At 31.3% G+C, this 15,861-nt stretch overlaps 1 protein-coding gene across 2 annotated transcripts in view; it reads left to right on the top strand.

The window, feature by feature from the left end:
* The window catches only part of LOC118181191 (regulator of G protein signaling 7-binding protein A-like), a 287,634-nt gene that overhangs the window by 148,490 nt on the left and 123,283 nt on the right, over positions 1-15,861 (top strand). Inside the window, exon 1 of one of the 2 annotated variants that reach the window (XM_085813338.1) lies at positions 11,255-11,320. The exons of the other annotated variant lie outside the window; for it this stretch is intronic. The gene's annotated coding sequence lies outside the window, so the exon portion shown is untranslated. Of the gene's footprint in view, positions 1-11,254; positions 11,321-15,861 lie in introns of those variants that run through there. 2 annotated transcript variants of the gene reach the window in all.

The raw sequence follows: 15,861 nt of genomic DNA, 5'->3' as shown, positions 1-15,861 counted from the left end.
TGGGGAAAAAATAATAATAATAATTGTAATACAATGATTGTTCGAATTACAATATAACTTCAAAAGCAATGAGATTTTTCGCTCAGCAGAGTAATAAGTCGTCTTTTGAATACTACTAGTTCAAATCGGATGCCCATTTTGGCAAACAATCTAAATGTTTAGATAGCTCCGTGGATTTCCTTATGTGTAACATGAATACAAATCATTTTATTTTAGAAAGTTCTCTATGAGTACATCATTCTTCTTAAACGTTTCGTTGCATTCAATTAAGTAAAGATCTTTTTCTGCTTTTATTAACGGGTGATGTGAACATGAGCCAGTTTCCCTTAGAAAGTCCTCCACAGAAGCATCTTTGCAATCTTTACCGTAATCCAAATAATATGACAATCACCGGTGCATAAGAAAATTGTACTTTTATTTGTTCTTACGTGAAACAATGATGGAAAATAGTTCATGCAAGTACTTTCACTTGTAACTGAATAATGCATTTTAACTATTTATGGAAAATGTGTGTTATGTTGAATAAAAGACCAATTCGTAAATTTTTTTTTCCAATGGCAGGTAGTAGCCGTTTATAGACATTGATCACTACTAAGGCCGGTCATGTTATTAAGGAGGGAACTAATACGTGGACCACCGTTGCCACCTATGAAGAGGACGAAGAAATTACATTCATGCTCTATCCGGGATTCGAACCCAGGCTCTTCGGTACGGCAACCAGAGTCACGAACCGCTTTACTGTCTGGGCGGTAATTCATAATAAATGGATTTAGTAAAATGTCTAATACACACAGCAATTAAGCATACTGATTGCTGATCAGAATCCTTTTTTACCAGCTAAAGCAATAGGTTGGATAAAATTATGAGGCTTAGTTTAGTCCTTGATGATCTCCTTTCTGAAAAGAGACCCACCAACGGCCGAGCGGTAAAGTTGCTGAACACTGGTAGTTCGGTCCGAGGTTCGAATCTCGCGAACGGGCTGGCTGTTTTCGTGGTTTTCCCCATGTGTACCGTGTATACGAGCCAGTTCCCCTTAGAAAGTCCTCCACGAAGGCATCCCTCCTCATAGGCAGATAGCCCTAGTGTGTTTTGCCATAATTAAATAAACCAAACCAAACCTTTCTGAAAAGAAAAGGATATAAATATAATTTTTATGATTTATTTCTTGTGTAATGTAAACAAGACAAGCGTCCCGTAACATATCCTTTGCGAAAACATCCCTTTGCACTGGCATAAGCTCTTTGCTTGCTTTCCCTTAATCTTGTAATTTAAGTTCACATGTATATCGAAGATCATAAACATACATATTTGCTTACTAACGTTATGTGCATTTCGGTCTATATAAAATATTTCCTTTAAATAAACTCCTATTTATGCTGGTACCACAAACTACAATATATGTAAGATGATTCAGAAGACATGACAGAAAATATTAATATTTTTCTTATAGGTGATTATCCCGTTGTATTATTTAAAAACTCATTATCCAAAATGCAGAAACATTTCGAATATAATATTATTGACTGTAATTTTCAAAAATTATCACGATTTCCTTAGCCTATGTCACTGAAATTATAAGGGGCAGTTGTTTTTCTGATTAAATAGTTACAATCATCTGCTGCGCAATTTTAATTAAGAGGTCATTACAATTGCATTGTAATTTTTATTAGATTATATAATTACAGTTATACTGTTTATTCAATTAGATTTCACAATTAAAATGCAATTATAATTAAAATGCATATGAGTAAATTGTATATGTAATTAAAAATTGTTACATTGTAATTGCAAGATAATTGCATAATATTATTCCAATTACTATGTGTTTTCAATTGCATTCTGAAATTACATTTGCAATTAAGATCATGATTTTTCTGGGCTACGTAACTGCTTTTATCAGAAACAATTGCTATCCTAATTACATTATTATAATTACTTACTGGAGTTACAATGACAGTCTAATTGTAATTAGATTATATGATTGCAGTTGCATTGAATATGAAATTGGATTTCACAAATATAAAGTAATTGTAATTTAAATGAAATTACGTAAATTGTAATTGTAATTAAAAAAACAGCTACTTTTTAACTATAACTACTTAGTAATTGCATAATTTTGTTACAATTGCATACTACACTTAGAATTACAATTATCATCATAATTTCACTATGTTAAGTAATTCTAATTATCAGAGACAATTACTTTCCTAATTACGTAGTTATAATTACCAACTGCAATTGCAGTTAAAATTACGTTATAATTAGCTAATATTACCGTAGTTGTGATTAGATGCAATAAAATTTTTAATTGTAATTAGATTATATAATTATAATGTTTAAGGTTATCATTGCATTGTAATTGTAAGACTTAAGAATTAAAATGCAATTACATACATTATTGTTGCATTTAAAAAGTACTTACTTTCTAATTGTAATTGCGAAGCTAATTACAATTGCAATATAATTGAAATCACATATTTCAAAATATTGTTGCAGTTTCTTGCAATTTTAATTTTAATTCCAATTACATTTTGCCAAACTGCATCTAAAATTTGGAGAATAATTAAGCTGGAAAATGAAAATTCTCTTTACATTTATATATAAACATTTAAGTTTACTATAGCTGGTATAAGCACAGAACAGCTGGAAGTTTTGAACGGGCTATTTATTTCGAACTGTTATTCAAAACCTAACGATAAAACCCATTTGCCCCTAGCGAATAGATAGTTTCCTCTCCTCAATTACCTCCCGCAGAGAAAAATTATCACCTGTCAGTTTACATTAAGAGCAGTGAGGGGAGGGCATTCTGAGACAGGCCGTATATATGCTGCTTTGCCGTTTCGTGCCAAAATTTAGGTTTACGTATATATGCTGCCTTGCCGCCATGAGGACAAAAATATTTGGACGCATATATGCTGCCTTGCCGCTATGAGAGCCATTATTTTCGAACGCATATATACGGCCTTGCCGTCTGGAGGGTTAACTGGAAACAGTTTCCTAGCAAGAGATGTAAGATAAAAAATATGAAAGCAAACTTCTAAACTTAATTCTCTATAACTTCCATTATTTTCTATTTCATTTGAGAACTTCCTCTATCTGTCCTAAAAATAGCGCTTAAGTCTAAACTGCGTCATTCAAATTAATCATGCTATCTTACTTAACCCATAATGCAGATCCCTCTCGACCAATCACCGAATTGTAGACCAAAACTTTTCTCTTCGCGTGCTTCCATCTTTCATAACTACGCACTTCAGCTTTTGCTCTGTGCTGTGCTAAGATATAATTTCGCTGGCTTGCTTTCTATCTCAACAATATCAAAAATGTAAATCTTCTGTGGAAAGGCACGACTAGAGTGCCAAGTGATTGTGGCCACAAATATCAATTGGAAATAAAAATGGAATTAAAACTGCCTCGACTGCCAAGTTCTTTAGATATTACCAAGTTAGCATTACTAGCATACTACGCAATCAAAATTCTTCTTCAATATGGATCTAATCACGCATCTACAGTGTTCTGTCTTTTCCTTTCCCTTGTGTTTTTTTATGATATATATATGTAATGTTTTCAGTTATTCCATCACATCGTGGGCGAATGGTGAGGCTATTCCATTACACCTTCTGGCAGATGGTTGACGAAGCTGGGATGATTGAAGTACGGAGAAAAATGACGACTCCGGACTTTTCACTTTTAACAGCAAGCATATCTTTATTTTAATTTATAGCAGATGACTTTTTCCAGATGAAGTTAATCAAATAACTTATTGAGTAATTGAACTATTAGATACGACTGACTTTAAACTTTAATACGTCATAACGTTCTAACAAAGAAAGAGGAGCATAGCGAAAGCGTTAGCAGGACGAAGGCGAGAAGGCATCTGTCTAGGAGAACTTATGACGCAGCATTTATATGAAAGGTTATGTAACAGAGTAGCTTCTAGAAAAATGTAGAAAAACTTATGACGCAGCATTTATATGAGGAGGTTATGTAATAGGTGCGAATGTTCTAGAAGGTAATGGTCTAAGGGGAGATGCTGAATTGCAGAAAATTAATTAAAGGATGCTGGTTCGCAAAGAGCAGAGCCATCGTATTTTTTTTTTATTTTACATCTTTCCTCCCCCCCGTCAAAAAAAGAGGCCGGGGTGAGAAAAGCATTAGTACAGGAGTGAAGCAAAAGTATGAGAAAAGACATGAAAACATCCAGAACATAGCGTACAAGCTTTAACTATGGCCTATCATAGTTCATGACTTTCTCATATAAAATTTTGACTTTATAGTATATGAAATTTTGAACATTAAAACAATGATTTATAAATAAATATACAATATATGACTAATTTTAAGACTATAACATAATAAATATGGAATACTGATAAGTAAATAAGTTATAATTACAAAAGTCCCCAATTTTGTTAAAAATGTCCATTTTTTTTTTTTTTTTTTTTTTTTAAAGTCCTTTTCATAAAAAGAGTTCGAATAGAATGAAAATATCTGGTAAAATCTCTAAATGCCATACAGTCTACAAATATGATGCATGTTGATAGTTCACAAATATGATGCATTTTTTCCTCTCATCGTAAAGATTGACATGTTTTACACTTCAATACAAAATATTATACTTATTCAAAAAACAATTCAAAATAAATAATACAATTATACACTAGAAAATGAACACTTTGACTTTAAAACTATGGCATGTCCTCGCCAACAGATCAGCGTGATTACTTGCTGATGGTTGGAGGGTGCTAGGTACAAATATCGAAAAACTTCCGTTGCCTAATAGAAGGTAACTGGTTTTTGGCATTGTACATTACCTCAAAGTGGTGTTAGAAAAATAAAAGATCATATAAAATCAAAATTATAAGACGTATAACTTGTATAATCAAGTTAAAGTCTTTTTTATAATGTTGTAAATTAGAAACAAATATTATCCTACAATAAAAAGAAAATTTTTGCTACAAAATAATTCAAATTATGTGAAAGATATAAAAGGTCAAGATCGGGAGAATAATTTGTCACAGTCGGGAAAATAACTTGTCATAGTTAGGGTTTAAGTCTAAATCAGGTATTAAAGGTCATAATCAGGAAAATGTTTAAAAGAGAATTTTTAAAAAATTAATTTTAATTTTCAACAGAGATAGGAATTCTACTATTTCTGACAGTTAACTTAAACTCACTTGCTGGATTAAAAGGTCTTAATCTAGTTGAATGAACAATTTCTGATTTCTTTTTAGTTAAGATTAGGTTTATCTATTTCATAAGTAACTTCAGAATATTGTTTTAAAATTTTATAAGGTCCTGAGAATGGAGGAGATAATTTACGTGTATTATGGTATTGAAATTCTTCATACATTACTAAATCACCAATTTTAAAATTACTAGGTTTAAAATGAATATCATATCTTTCTTTATTTACATTATGATAATCATCAGATCTCTTTTGAGCTATTTTTCTGGCTTCTTCTATTGACGGATACAATTCTTGATTTTGAATTAAGGAATCATAAGGTAATTTTCCATACATTAAATATGATGGAGGGAATTTTGTTACAGAATGAGGGGTATTATTATACTCTTCAGTTACTTGGGGTGATAATTTTGTCCATGCTATATTACCGTGATAAGAATTTAGTTTGCATTTTAATCTAGTTATAATAGTTTGATTAACACGTTCAATTTTACCATTAGTTTGGGGTGTATTTGCAGTAGTTAGCAATTGTTTTACATTATGATTCCTTAAAAAGTGCTTAAATTTTGAAGATGTAAAAACAGCGTTCCTATCACTTAAAATCTTTTTAGGACCTGAATTTGGAAAATTTGTTTTAAGCAATTTATATAAGTATCTGTAGTTACACTTTTGGAAGCAAAAGTCCAGATATATCTAGTTGCATGATCAATAATTATTTGAATATACTTTTTAGTAGAATTATAATAATTTAAACCACCTACAGTATCAATAGATAATATTTCAAAAGGTTCACTAACTGATGGTAAATTTTGCATTAAACTAAATTTCTTTTGTTTACTTTTCTTATTAAACTGACATACTTCACAATGTTTACAATAATTTCTAACATCTTGAACAATTCCTGGCCAATAATATTGTGGAAATAACAAATTTAGCATAGATGATACACCAGTATGACCAAATTGTATATGGGGCTTTTCAAGTAATTTCGTACGTAGAGACATGGGTCACAATTTTGTACAATCCCTGTTTTTTAATAGTTAAGACATCATTCATTTTCCTATACTTAGTATTACAAACATTATCTAAATTTTGATATTCTTTTATTTCTTCTAATGATAATAAATTAACTTGCAATCTTAAATGTTGACACATGGGATTTCTAGAGAGCATGTCAGCTTCAACATTAGTAGATCCTTTTTTATATTTTATATCAAAATCATACATAGATAATTTTAAAGACCACCTAAATAGACGACCTGTAGGGTGTTTTATATTTTTAAGCCAAACCAAAGCAGCATGATCAGTATGTACAGTAAAATGGTTACCATGTAAATAATAATAAAATTTATCAATTGCATCAATAATAGATAAACATTCCAGCTCAGTAATGGCATAATTTTGTTCATAAGATCTTAATTTTCTAGAATGAAAAGCAATTGGATGTAAACTACCATCAGGATGTTCTTGTTTTAAAACAGCACCAACAGCTTCTTTGGACGCATCAACAAATACATGACAGGGATATTTAGGATTAAACAAAGTTAATATAGGTCTAGAAATCAATGCATCTTTTAATTTTTGAAAAGCTTTTTGACATTCATCAGTCCAATTATAAGGAGTATCTTTCTTAAGTAAATTTGTTAATGGGGCTCTAATTTTAGCATAATTTTGAATAAATTTATGATAAACATTAATACTTCCTAAAAATCTTTGTAATTATTTGATATTTTTAGGGGGTTGCAATTTCTTAATAACCTCTATATTTGCATTACTCGGCTGGTATTTACCTGCTTGAATTTCATATCCTAGAAAATTTATTTTTTCTTTAGCAAAATTACATTTAGATTGTTTTAATTTTATATTCTCTTTCTCACATATATCAAATATTATTTTAAGATGATTTAAATGTTCATCAAAATTTGGAGAGAATACTATAATATCATCAAAATAATTTAAAGCAAATTGAATCTGATATTTGTTTAAAATTTGTCTAAGAGCTCGTTGGAAAACAGCTGGGGAATTTTTCCAACCAAAAGGTAATCTAGTAAACTCATACAGCCCAAAATTTGTAGTGAATGCCAATTTTGCAGTATACTTTTAATTTAATTTTATATGCCAATAGCCTGATGCTAAATCCAATGTAGAAAAGATTTTTGCATTTGTGAATTGATCTAATACAGCATCAATTCTAGGAATAGGTTCAGAATCAGTTTTAGTAATTTGGTTAAGCTTCCTGAAATCAATACACAATCTGCTTCTGGACTGCTCGTCTCGCTTATAAGCTAAAGTTACATGAGCAGCATAAGGACTATAAGAAGGTTTAATAATTCCAGCTTTTAACAAATCATCTATTTGTTTTTTAATTTCACTATTATCTTTAGGAGATGCTCTATATGGTCTATAGGCTATTGGTAATTCAGAAGTTAATATAACTCTGGGAGGTTCAACCATTATACAACCAACATCATATTTACTTTTTGCAAATATATGGTTATAATCATTCAACAATTTCTGTAATTTACTATCAGAATTTTTACTATTTTCAAAATAATTACCACAATTTTTAGTACTAAGATCATTTTTACATACAAAATTTTCGCTATTATCAAAATATTTACTAGGTTGTTCAGCACTGATATCATTTTTACATACATAATTATTTTGGAAAAACTTGTCTACTTTAACATTTTTACTTACCTGTTTTCCAAGCTGATACACTTCATAATTATGAAAATTCAATTGTAATTTAAATAATGAAACACATGGTGATGAAAGCAATAAATAATTCAAAATTTGAATCTACTACATAAAATATCACATTATTTTCTATTTTACCTACTTTACACTTTACTTTGATTATTTTCTCTATATGAACTTGACTAGATATTGAAAATATTTTATCATGAGATTTCACTGAAATTTCTCTAAATTTATCACTAATTTTATTAAAACTTTTTAACGGTAAAACGTTAATTTGTGATCCCGTATCAATAATACTGGGAATTTTTTCCTGTCCAATTTGGACATTCACTTTAAAGTAATATCATGTTTTAACTTCTCTTTTAGGAACCGTGTTATAATTAATAGCAGGTAATTGTGGATATCGAATTGGCCGATACGCATACTGTAGAGGTCGGTATTGCACTTGTTGATAATTAAAAGGTCTCACACTATAGAAACTTTGATAAGGAGTGGCTTGCACTGGTCTGGGATAATAGCACCTCGGAACAGTTTGCCTTGGAGAAACAAATTGATAATTATTATTTCCTAGACCATCCAACGGCATCTGAACTGGAAACAGTTTCCTAGCAAGAGTAATCCAGTCTTTCGGTGTGTCTATGTTTTGCACTGTTAACAGCATTCTTTGAGACTCAGGAAGTCCTTCCGTAAGTTCTTCCACTATTGTGGAATCAGGTAGTTTCAAGCTGGCTGCTAATTTCAACTTATTACGAAAATAAACATCAACATTATTAAATTTCTCGTATTTTAAAGACACAAAATCACTAAAAGTAACAGATTCCGATGTTGTGAAGTATGTCTCGAAAATAGCCTTTATGTTGTCCCAGTCTTTATATAAACAATCACGTAAATAGAGGGCTAAAGCCTCTCCTCTAATACACTTTGAGAAAACAAATTTCTTTTCCTTTTCTGGAATGTTCTTTGCGGCACATTTCTCTTCAAACAATAGAAGATATTTGTCTATTGGAAAATTTGTACTTGTGCCATTAAAAATAGGGAATTGAAATTTCACTGTATCCACAATAGCTACGGATTCTTTCTTATCAGTTGACATTTTTGCCGTTTTTGAGCGTGTTAACATTCCAATCACAAAATCTTGAATTTAAGAGTTCGCATACACATCAATTTGAACACTAAATAAATCACTTTAGAAGCACTTGATAAAACGCATAACTTTGGAGCCGAAGTAAAACACTTAAGCACCGCCGGAAAAGAAGCCAAAGCATAAGACGATCACACACTGTCCTTGACCCACTGTTGAATTTAGAAGCGCGTTAGAAATAAATACAGGAGCTTTTTTCCCACGTAGAGGATACATCCTGTCGACTTAATTGACATGATAAAACCACAAAGAAAAGACGGAGCAGTGTCGATGCGTGATTAGACCCATATCGAAGAAGAATTTTGATTGCGTAGTATTTAAAGAACTTGGCAGTCGAGGCAGTTTTAATTCCATTTTTATTTCCAATTGATATTTGTGGCCACAATCACTTGGCACTCTAGTCGTGCCTTTCCACAGAAGATTTACATTTTTGATATTGCTGAAATAGAAAGCAAGCCAGCGAAATTACATCTTAGCACAGTAGAGAGCAAAAGCTGAAGTGCGTAGTTATGAAAGATAGAAGCATGCGAAGAGAAAAGTTTTGGTTTACAATTCGGTGATTGGTCGTCAAGAGGCATCTGGTATTAACGGTTACGTAAGATCGCATCATTAATTTGAATGACGCAATGCAGATAAGTTATTACGATTTTAGAATAGAGAGGAAGAATTAATGTTTATAGTTATATTACAAATCTGATTCATACATTTTTATCTTACATAACCTAGCACACCCCAACCATCAGCAAGTTTTCACGCTGATCTGTTGGCGAGGACATGCCATAGTTTTAAAGTCAAAGTGTTCATGTTCTAGTGTATAATTGTATTATTTATATTGAATTGTTTTTTGAATAAGTATAATATTTTGTATTGAAGTGTAAAACATGTCAATCTTTACGATGAGAGGAAAAAATGCATCATATTTGTGAACTATCAACATGCATCATATTTGTAGACTGTATGGCATTTAGAGATTTTACCAGATATTTTCATTCTATTCGAACTCTTTTTATGAAAAGGACTTTAAAAAAAAAAAAAAAAAAAAAAAAAAAATGGACATTTTTAACAAAATTGGGGACTTTTGTAATTATAACTTATTTACTTATCAGTATTCCATATTTATTATGTTATAGTCTTAAAATTAGTCATATATTGTATATTTATTTATAAATCATTGTTTTAATGTTCAAAATTTCATATACTATAAAGTCAAAATTTTATATGAGAAAGTCATGAACTATGATAGGCCATAGTTAAAGCTTGTACGCTATGTTCTGGATGTTTTCATGTCTTTTCTCATACTTTTGCTTCACTCCTGTACTAATGCTTTTCTCACCCCGGCCTCTTTTTTTGACGGGGGGGGGAGGAAAGATGTAAAATAAAAAAAAAATACGATGGCTCTGCTCTTTGCGAACCAGCATCCTTTAATTAATTTTCTGCAATTCAGCATCTCCCCTTAGACCATTACCTTCTAGAACATTCACACCTATTACATAACCTCCTCATATAAATGCTGCGTCATAAGTTTTTCTACATTTTTCTAGAAGCTACTCTGTTACATAACCTTTCGTATAAATGCTGCGTCATAAGTTCTCCTAGACAGATGCCTTCTCGCCTTCGTCCTGCTAACGCTTTCGCTATGCTCCTCTTTCTTTGTTAGAACGTTATGACGTATTAAAGTTTAAACTCAGTCGTATCTAATAGTTCAATTACTGAATAAGTTATTTGATTAACTTCATCTGGAAAAAGTCATCTGCTATAAATTAAAATAAAGGTATGCTTGCTGTTAAAAGTGAAAAGTCCTGAGTCGTCATTTTTCTCCGTACTTCGATCATCCCAGCTTCGTCAACCATCTGCCAGAACGTGCATTGGAATAGCCTCACCATTCGCCCACGATGTGATGGAATAACTGAAAACATTACAGTTATTAATTATGAATTTCGAAAAAAATAATTATTTAATCTTTCATTCCAATTAAAAGTGTGATAAATTATATTTCTCCTTTTTACTCCAGTAATCGTTATGAGTTTTAAACAAAAGCTTTTTCTACAAAGATTCATTTTTAAATTCCTTATTTTCCTTTTAATTTCTTAGTTATTTTATGAGTTTTTAAATAAAACCTTTTTTATGAAAATTATATATTAAACTGTATATATTATAAGCTATATATAGATTAAACTATATATATATATATATATGTAATGTTTTCAGTTATTCCATCACATCGTGGGCGAATGGTGAGGCTATTCCATTACACGTTCTGGCAGATGGTTGAGGAAGCTGGGATGATTGAAGTACGGAGAAAAATGACGACTCAGGACTTTTCACTTTTAACAGCAAGCATATCTTTATTTTAATTTATAGCAGATGACTTTTTCCAGATGAAGTTAATCAAATAACTTATTCAGTAGTTGAACTATTAGATACGATTGACTTTAAACTTTAATACGTCATAACGTTCTAACAAAGAAAGAGGAATCCTGTCGACTTATATGTAAGATAAAAATGTGTGAATCAGATTTGTAATATAACTATAAACATTAATTCTTCCTCTCTATTCTAAAATCGTAATAAATTATCTGCATTGCGTCATTCAAATTAATCATGCGATCTTACGTAACCGTTAATACCAGATGCCTCTTGACGGCCAATCACCGAATTGTAAACCAAAACTTTTCTCTTCGCATGCTTCCATCTTTCATAACTACGCACTTCAGCTTTTGCTCTCTACTGTGCTAAGATGTAATTTCGCTGGCTTGCTTTCTATTTCAACAATATCAAAAATGTAAATCTTCTGTGGAAAGGCACGACTAGAGTGCCAAGTGATTGTGGCCACAAATATCAATTGGAAATAAAAATGGAATTAAAACTGCCTCGACTGCCAAGTTCTTTAAATACTACGCAATCAAAATTCTTCTTCAATATGGGTCTAATCACGCATCGGACACTGCTCCGTCTTTTTCTTGTGATTTTATTATTACAATTAAGCCGGTAGGATAGTTTCCTGCAGCCTGGGAAAAATTTAGTTCAGCTCTTTAAATCATCGTTTTGTGTTAAATCCAAGATAATGTGAAAGAAGTGAATCATCAAATTTGTTTTTTGAGTGTTTAAAAAATAACAGATAATTCTTCTGCTGTGGTGTTTTGCAAGTGCTTCAAAAAAATAATCACGCATAGTGTTTACAGATTGAAAGTAATCTCTCGATAAATTGAGAAGTTCGAATGCCTAGTGAAAAGGAAATCATCAGTGAATTACCGTTTAGGAATTAAGCATTACAGCTGGTTCAAGGTTGATCTGAGTTAGTATTTGCAAGTATGTGCGACAGAAAATTATTTGCACTTCCGCTTTTTCAATAGCTCAAAAACTGTTACATTCGTGTGAACCTAACTCAGGAACTAAATAATTTAATATTCTGCTAATTCTAAAGTTTTCATTTCAACTTTGGTTAAAGTTTGTGCAATTTGTTTTGAAAAAATCTGAAATTCTTGTTCATTAATTTTTCTAATTTTTCATAATTATGTGGGAACAAATTAAGTAACGAATTTTAATCTATTTAAATTATTCATAGGGAAGGATATTAAGATAAGTTTTTATGTTTTTGAAATTTTGTTGAGAATTTTGAATACGAATTTTATAATTATTCTAAAACTGAAGTAGGTGTAAAAAATAAGTGAAATTATTACAGATGTGTAATAGGAAATTATGGTAAAAGCATGTTAAAATTTATGGGTTATTGTGTGTTAAGTATAGTATGATGAGGGTGTACTGGTTCCTTCAACAGAGGCCTGTAATTACCTCTGTACAGTTGTTCCCTTCACCCTTTTCAAGTAAGATAACGTTGGAGGCTATCATTTTATGAATGCATGTAAATTTTTTATATTATTATTATTATTATTATATTTTTTATTATGGAATGTATTAATGCAGTTCTCAAAGGCCAGTTACCTTAATGCAAGGAACGGAGGCCTTTTCAAGTAACTGTCTAGGCACCCTGGGCCACCAGTGCATAGAACACACTGGGTAGCTCAAGAGGACAGTCCTATTGATGGATATGTTTGTTTAGAAGTATTGCGAGGCTTCCAGTTTGGTAAAATACAGGAATTGTAAATGAAAGATGATAACGGTGAAACCATAAATTCTGAAAATCTGATGTTAAATTATAATTTATCAATATGAAAATTAGTATCATAAATATTTATGTGCATTACATTTAATTATAAGTAATGATTATGTAAGAGTTTTTTGTGATATTCTGTAATAACAAGAACCTTCCCTGAAGAATTATGATTATGTGAATCCTCAAACAAAAAGACTTTTGGACTGAAATGCTGAAAAATTCAGTAGGATTCTAAAAATTAAAAATTTATTTTAAAAAAATTTATATTTATAAATTATACTTAACAGGACAAAAATTTTATGATTTATTTTTATTTTTATTTTTTATTTTTATTTTTTTTTTTTTTTACATTTGCTAGTGTTTTAACTCTTTCTCTTTAAAAAGGCTTCTCTGTCGCTACGCCTTTTTCTTTTTGAAGGGGGGAAATATGTAAGATAATGTATGAATCAGATTTGTAATATAACTATAAACATTAATTCTTCCTCTCTATTCTAAAATCGTAATAACTTATCTGCATTGTGTCATTCAAATTAATCAAGCGATCTTACGTAACCGTTAATACCAGATGCCTCTTGACGACCAATCACCGAATTGTAAACCAAAACTTTTCTCTTCGCATGCTTCCATCTTTCATAACTACGCACTTCAGCTTTTGCTCTCTACTGTGCTAAGATGTAATTTCGCTGGCTTGCTTTTTATTTCAACAATATCAAAAATGTAAATCTTCTGTGGAAAAGCACGACTAGAGTGCCAAGTGATTGTGGCCACAAATATCAATTGGAAATAAAAATGGAATTAAAACTGCTTCGACTGCCAAGTTCTTTAAATACTACGCAATCAAAATTCTTCTTCAATATGGGTCTAATCACGCATCGACACTGCTCCGTCTTTTCTTTGTGCTTTTATTATGTTATATATATATATTATAAGCAGCTATGTTAAGCTAGGTTAATGGTTACAAAAAATACATCGCTCCTGTCTTTAAATTTTTCAGACGACAGTAGTTTTGCATTCAGGTGAACGTTCAGAAATACAAAAATCCTTTCCTAAAATGCATTTTATTCCACATAACCATTGCCTTGTTTAATGTTGCAGAAAGAAATAGAACAGAGAACATTCAGAATTTTTTTATTTCTGCATGGAACTATAAGTTTCGATTTCTTAAATGTTTCTCCCATTTATGTAAATTCGATGTTCAATTCAGGAGTAGGAAATTAATCGATATTTTTCAGGATGCAGAAGAATGCTGCTCTTCTTGTATAGTTGATTTCGATAAGAAAAGTACCGTAAGGTAGAAAAATGAAAAAAAAAAAAAAAAAAAAAAAAAAAAAAAAAAAAAAAAACGGGGCTATAGTTTTTAAATATTTGCTCACAAATCCGCTATATTTTATTACCTGAAAGACCAGCTACTCTCAAAATTCAGCTTGAAAATAGAGGTATTTGAATTTTTTTCAATAAAACGTCGTCTGCTTTGTTATTATACCGCAATATTTGAGTTTCGAAGTAAAGAATGGGCCTGCAAGAAGACGAATGTCAGATTTACCCTCGACTGGCGTTGCATGCTTTAATTTTGTTTGCCTGACTATCTAAATATCATGCGCTTATAAAATAGTGCATTTACCTTTATTTTTCACTTTAAGAAAACTAGCATATCTACGGCGATACCTCTAATGAAACCTTTATTTAAAATTTCTGTTAAAAGCAATGCTCTAAAATTGTTTAAAATAGGCAGATAGTAAATAATTTGTAACAGTAAAAAAGAGTTCTAAAGATGATATAGAATACGGACTGTAAATTAGTGCCAACGGTAAGACAGAGTTCTAAAGATGTTAGAGAACAATGAATTTAAATTAGTGGCAACAGTAAAACAGAGTTCTAAAGATGTTAGAGAATACGGACTGTAAATAAGTGGTAAAACGGTAAGACAGAGTTCTAAAGATGTTAGAGAATACGGACTGTAAATAAGTGGCAAAACGATAAGACAGAGTTCTAAAGGTGTTAGAGAATATGAATTGTAAATAAGTGGCAACGGTAAGACAGAGTTCTAAAGATTTTTAGGCAAACAATAAATGGCAGAGGCAAGACAACGTTTTAAAGATGTTAAAATAGACAGATAATAAATTATATGTGTCAGCAGTAAGGCAACGTTCTATAAATGTTTTTGTCTTCTGGATTTAGGGTTTGTATATCTTGTTTGTAATGCTTTCGTTCTATTATGGGAATAATGAACTGTAAATGCTTTTTAACCATAAAGTCTTTTAATACCTACAGATACACATAGCTTTAGTGTAATGCTAGTTTTAAAGCAGAAGAATAGAATACTTATGGAGCTAATGACATAAGTAATAGTATTACATTTTCTATTTAATCATGTTGTTGTGTTGTTGTTGCGATTAACCTTGCTTGTCTGATATCAAAACAAGCCCACGTAATTCATCGTGGCAAAGAAACAAGACTGCGCATGTCGTTGGCAAGAGCCTTGGGCACTCTACAGGTGACAGTACGACTTTCCTCAGTTCCGCCCCAAATTTCGAAGGAAACCCACCCCCGGTCGAACGGCTCCGAAGATCTCCTACTCTTTTTTCCCTATTACCATCCTCTCGAGAGGACTTTCAACTCCGCGCATATTTTGCGTGTCCCCATGACGTGCAGACACTGTATACATTTGCAAACATCCATGCCTTCTGGATTCGAACTTTTCCCCTTTGGTACACGTCA

The sequence above is a fragment of the Stegodyphus dumicola genome, chromosome 3 (genome assembly GCF_044657685.1).
Source record: "Stegodyphus dumicola isolate Sdum_Otavi_A_Nest chromosome 3, ASM4465768v1".
Lineage (NCBI taxonomy): Eukaryota > Metazoa > Arthropoda > Arachnida > Araneae > Eresidae > Stegodyphus > Stegodyphus dumicola.
This window is presented reverse-complemented; position numbering and strand designations above follow the sequence as displayed.